This window comes from Grus americana, chromosome 1 (assembly GCF_028858705.1).
Source record: "Grus americana isolate bGruAme1 chromosome 1, bGruAme1.mat, whole genome shotgun sequence".
NCBI lineage: Eukaryota > Metazoa > Chordata > Aves > Gruiformes > Gruidae > Grus > Grus americana.
Window position 1 is genome coordinate 56,715,009 of NC_072852.1, and position 6,000 is coordinate 56,721,008.

A 6,000-nucleotide genomic window follows, 5' to 3' on the forward strand; every position below is an offset into this window, starting at 1 on the left:
AGGGCTTTCGGCAGGCTCTGAGGAGCTCTGAGCTGCGCAGGCTGCTCTATAGAGATATGCACGCTGTCTGCATCTGCCTGCTAACTTTTCAGCTGAGATGCAGATAGTGACAATATTTGTATATGATGCAACACTCACTGCGCGTCCCTCCTAAGTTGATATTGATAATAGCATAAGGCATCTTTCTTATCAAGTATATCATCCCCAAAATACAGTTTCTCTTCATAAGTGACACAGAGTTTTATCAGAAAGCTGACAGCCTCCTCTCAGAGCAGTGATGTAAGGCAAGAGAGTTCATGAACCCTGCAAATACTCTGATAACAGCTGGTTAAGTAAGATCTTTAGCATGCAAAGCCCCTCCTCTCCTGTTAGTGAAGTTTTTTTAGCACTGAGGGATGGATTGGAGGCAGGAGGATTTAAGTGTGATCATCTTCATCAGTATCTGGCTTGGGAAGGAGCATCTTACACATGCTGGGGTCTTCTCTTTTGCTGGGTGTGATAATTAGAACAGAAGTGCCTTTATTTCTCAGGTTGCTCCTGTCCATTTTGCCAGGCTTAGCCTTACGGTGCCAGTGTGAGTCAATAGGAACCAGGTATTCCTACGCTGGTCTGAGCCACAGCCCGGTAAAACCATGCATGGCTCTGAGCATGGAAGTGGCCAGAGTGAAGTCAGGACTTTTCTTGTGCCTGAAGTGAAGCATTTCGCTGGCCCAGCATTTAGAGTCTTAGAAAGAGTTTTGCTCGTTCCCAATAGCATGGTGTTTCTGTCTGGTCCCAGAAGGAAATGCATTTGATTTAACCCAATAGACACTAAAAAGAGAGAATTACCTAGCCAGCTGGGTGGTTGGGAATTTCAAATTAGCTGGGGAAGTTTCATGATCTAGATGCCAATCTAATCAGGCTCAGAAATCACACTGTAGATGCTTTGGTAGAATTCTTAATTATGATACAACTACATTACAACCTCTTGGGATTTTCCCTGTGGTTTGCTCCCCCCATTCCCCAGAGGGAACATGAGAAAACAGCCAGTGATAACCATCGGTGGTGAAGCCATTCAGAGAGAATAGTCCCCTACTAACCCCAGCCAGTTGAGGTGTCCTCCACCCACCCAAAGCAGACCCTGCAGACATTCACAAAGGTCAGTGGATTCTGGCTGCTGGGAGCAAGAGAAGTGATCACATCTCTCCCTCCTGAAACACAGCTTGCCACCCAGGAGGTCCATGTCCTTTCCCAAAATCTTCTGGTCCATTCTGACTGGTCAAGGCAAAGGGAGTGGGGTCACTCAATCCCGCCAGGTATCGCTAACATTTGGGACAGCTACTGTCATATATGTCTAGGTCTGCTTCTCATCAAATGATGGAAGGTGAAGTGACTGGGAACATGGTAGCTGCCCAGTGCCAGCTGCAGCTGGACCTCCTGGTTTTGCCCCAGGCTCAAACTTGTCCTGAAGGCTGGAGAAACATCTGACCACATGTCTGGAGAGACCCGAGGACTTCACAGCAGTTGCTGCAGCCATTGACTGACATTTATGGCTTCAGAAAATGAAGAAGTTCATTGAGAGGAAATTCATAGAATCATAGAATGATTTGGGTTGGATCTTGTAATCTTAAAGATCATATAAATTGTCACTTAGCATGTTTGAATTATTAGCCTGCAATGGACATCTGTAAGTTTTTTGTCTAGAGATCTGAGAGCGCATATCTCGTATTGTGTTTGCCATGTCCACAAAGTCTCCTGCCAGCATTGTGTGTCCTTCTTGATTCATAATCCCTGAAAATGAGCTCCTACCCCTGGGTAGGAAGAGGTTAGGTAACATCACTAGCAGGATGCATCAACACTGTCCTGACTTCGAGCCTCAGGGAAGCAGAAACCATACTATGGTGTAGAGTCATAGCAGCGGGTAGCATCCGTCTGCCCTTATGTCCCCGCCACGGAGAACACTTGAGCTGCTTTAGCAAATGGAGTTGAAATGTTGGCTTTGGAAAGCTGCAGGCATGGCCGCAGATTGCATCATTTCTGCTGGCTGCACTGTTATCAGGTCAAATCATTATTTATTATTACTGTAATCCCATGTTAGTGGGGGTCTCAGCAGCTCTGCTCCATCACTCAGAAGCGCAGTCGGCCCTTAACAGCACATTTTCTCACAGACTTGACCAGCCACAGTCAACTTACACTGGCCCTACGTGGGTGGCACACAGAAGAGGGCACCGAACGTGGCAGAGAGGGCCAAACTCCAGGAATGCCCGTTTAAACGGCAGAGGCCAGGGCTACATCCAGTCTCTTTTCTCTAGGTCTCCTGGTGCAGCTTCCCACACCGCCAGCAGTGCTGCTGGGCGCTTCAGCACATTTGCCCAAGGAGCGTGTTCAGGTTCAGCAGTGCCATGGGGGAGGAGTGGGGGTCCTTCAACGTTTGCCTTGGTCTATGCTCTCCCTCCTTTTAGATTTTCATTCCAAAGAGTTGCTTTTTTTTAAAGCACACCAAATTCTTGCCCTTTGCTTCCCCTCCCCACCCTGACCCCTTCGCCTCTCTGTAGTGCTCAGGTACTTCTGTTGGTACCAGAGCATGTAAACATCTCTTTTAAACCCCCTAATTCCACTCCTGTCTTTAGAGGGATCTCTCTACAGAGGTCTGCCATAAGGCCCAAAAGCACACCAGGAACTGCAGAGCACCACTGCTCAGGTGTTATCGGTAGGTACAGCCTTCCCAGCAGCTTGAGACCCCAAAGAATTCTTTTGGACATTCAGATCTCTGATCCAACCCTGTTCCTTACAAGGAGCTGGGCAAGGGGGCTCTTTGTGCATCTCTCCAAGTTGCCATCTTTTCCTCAGCCCCAGGAGTGCTCCTTCAACTCCTTCACAGGGCCACATCCATGGTGCTTCTGAAGCTGCCCTTCTGCTGCCTCCCCTCCTGACAGTGTCTTGCAGCCACTCTCAGCACCAAAACAAGAGATGGTAGCATGCCTGGGTGCCTCCTCGGTCAGAAGCTCCTGCAGATTGTTGCTGTGGGTCTTGTACTTGGTGGTGGCACCTGGCTGCACACCTATTTCTGAGGCCACTATTACAGAAGGGAACTCAGTTGTTTCTTATGTGTATCTGAAAGCACAGCTTGTGGGGAACCCACCAGCAGCAGTGACATTTGACCAAAGAAAGGCATTACAGGTTGTTATTACTAATTGCTGTTATCTTGGCTTCCTCCAATGAGATGAAAGCTTGGCTTGATAATCTAATGGAATGTGTCCTCTTAGAAAATAAAACCACTTTTGGCTGATTTTCTAAGGACACAAAGCCCCCACAACAGTATCATTCCTCCCTCCCTCCCCAGAGCACACTACCCACCTTGGCAAAGGGATAAATATATTTAAATATCTTTGTCTATTTGAAAGATAAGCTAGGAAGAAGCTAGGAAGAAGAGAGTCAAATTAATGCCTCCTCAGAGAGAAAAACTCCTGTCGTTTGTTCTGTTTGATCTGGGCGGCCAACACCCCAAAGCACATGCTGCCCCTGACAGGCAATAGCGAAGGGACAGGCAGAGGCCAGCAGTACTGAGGGGACTTTGTGGTGACAGACAAGGTAAGGTTACTCCCCTGAAGTGTATCTGGAAACAATGACAAAAGCCTGTAGAAATCTCTAGAAGCTTTACAAATCCTGCTTTCTTTTTTCAGTCACCTGAGACCATTCATCTTAGCAGCACAGCCATTATTCAGAAATTTCCGTACCACCTCGCACAGGGATGTCTTCTGCTGCAGGTCCCATTGATCAGACCTACTCCTCGTGGTCTGCATGGAGGCTCCAGGCCCACCCACAGGGTTTGGTTCTTGCATTAAACCCAGCTTGTTAAGTGGTTTCCTCTTTCTTCTTTTATCCAAGCAAACCCTTTGCCAGAGGTCATTCACTGCCTCTTTGCAGACATCCGTTTGGGTTTTTTTTGTTCTTGTACTAGCTCCTAGGACAAATGCATGTTCCACTGACAGCTTCCAGATTTAACTATTTATTTGCATAGTGCACTGGGCTTGATAGGGAATTTTTTTCACCTTGGCCCTGATCGACAGGCTGAGTTTCACTGTGGCCTTTCTGAAAGGAAGTTTGTCCCACATTCCAGCACCTTGTCTTCTAGAGGTCAGGATGCTGCTGCTAGTGGTGATGGACATCTATGGAGCTGCAAGGACACCCAGAACGGCAGCAGCGGGGAAGGCTGCGGCCAGACCAGGGGTGCCTGCATCCACAGCAGATTAAAGGAAAAGGAAAGGTGGGAGAAGGAGCAATGAAGCCAGCACGGGAAGGTGGACAGCTGAGGGTGGTAAAAATGGGTTGGGGCTCTGTGTTGGCTAAAGACTCTGCCTGGCACCTGAAATGTGGGCATGCGACCCTTTAGGTACTTTTGATGGTATCAACGTGGGGCACAGACACGCAGGCTTGATGAGGCTTTGCACTGAGCCCCCTTCCCAACTCTGAAGGGGCTGCTCCTTCCCCAGGCAGGGTATTGCATCCATACATGCGTACATGTGTGTCTGTCTCCCTATATGGAGGAGCAGCGCCGGGATCCCTGAGCAAGCGGTGCAGCTCAGTGGAAGGATCCGCCTGCACCTCCCGCCAGAGGCAAAAGGATTTCTAAAAACTAATTCCCCAAAATGAGTGCCAAAAAGTTAATGAGCTGTGCTTCTCCACCCCCCCTCCAAGACATACCCCCCTTCTTGAGGTGCTCACGTGGCAGCTGGGTTCACCGCAGCTCTCCTCCTCAGCACGTGGCCTTCCCTTGTGAGGTGCCATTTGCTGGAAAACTAGGTGCTGGGCAGGGAGAAAACGTGAGAAAGACTCTTGGGATCACCAGAAGTTGTGCTACCATGGGCAGAAAGGACACCTAGAGCTGCCTTTGTGCATTTCCCTGCTCTGGAAACGCTCTGGGAGCTCTCTGAACAAGCCTTGGCAGGAGGCAGAGCCCAGGAGGTGCCAAGAGCAGCAATAAACCAAGGCATTTAAAGCAGAATGGGGAAATCCAATGACAGTGATTGCTGGGCCTCTGCCAGGGTCCATGGGAGACTGTCGGGTGGGACAGCAAGGAAGGTACATGCTCCTCCAGCCGCTTCCTTCGCAGAATGAAGAGACTGGTTGTAAACAACCTGGTCCGTCCCTTGTCCATCCCTTCCCAGGCTCACTCACCTCTGCTGGGAACAACGTGGCCCCACGCAGGAGCAAGGATCCTGCAGCACCATGGTCCAAGAGGTCAGAGCCTGACGGATGGATACAGGAGTCAGCTGAGCCTGGGGAAGGCATGTGGGCTGAAAGACAACCACCGATCCCCCAGGAGCCTGGGCAGTCTGGCTGCTGCTAATCCCCAAAAGCCAAGATATCAAAGCCTGGGTCTCAAACAGGAGAAGATCCAGCCTGCTGAGAGCCTCTTTTGAAACGCTGCTTCTGTACTGAATCCCCATCACAGCTCCCATGGGCAACATCCAGCCGTGTTGCAGTTATCCTCAAGCTGTTTGGCTGGGGAAAACAGAGGCCGTCTCGCTCCCACGGAAGCAGGACTTTCCCTCTCTGCCTCTGAGCTTTGCTGGGGTACAAACAGGGGAGTGTGCCTTGGAATTCAATTAGAGAAACTATGCAGCTCTTCATCCTTCCCAACCGTCTGCCTGGAGGGCCGCAGCACTACTGAAAGCCCACAGATAAGGCAGAGGAAATCCACAGAGAACAAGGGAAATACACCGCAGAGCTCCTCCAGCGCTGAGTATTTTTCTGGTTCCAAGCAAGCCAAATCTACTGTGGCATCTGGGTTTAGAGATTTCCATCCCAGCCCTAGGTAAATGTCATTTTTGGGAAGATTAATCCAGATGGTAACAAATAACCTTATTTCCTGGGTCTCTGCTATGTCTGTGCCTCCTGAGGCTCTCAGGAAACAGCAGGAGTTTTCTGGGGTGCTGCCATCCATAAGCTAAACTGCAGAGAGGAGCAGTCATGGAAGGGGCAGTCTCAGGAGCTGCCAGGGCCAGGACTGCTGCAGTA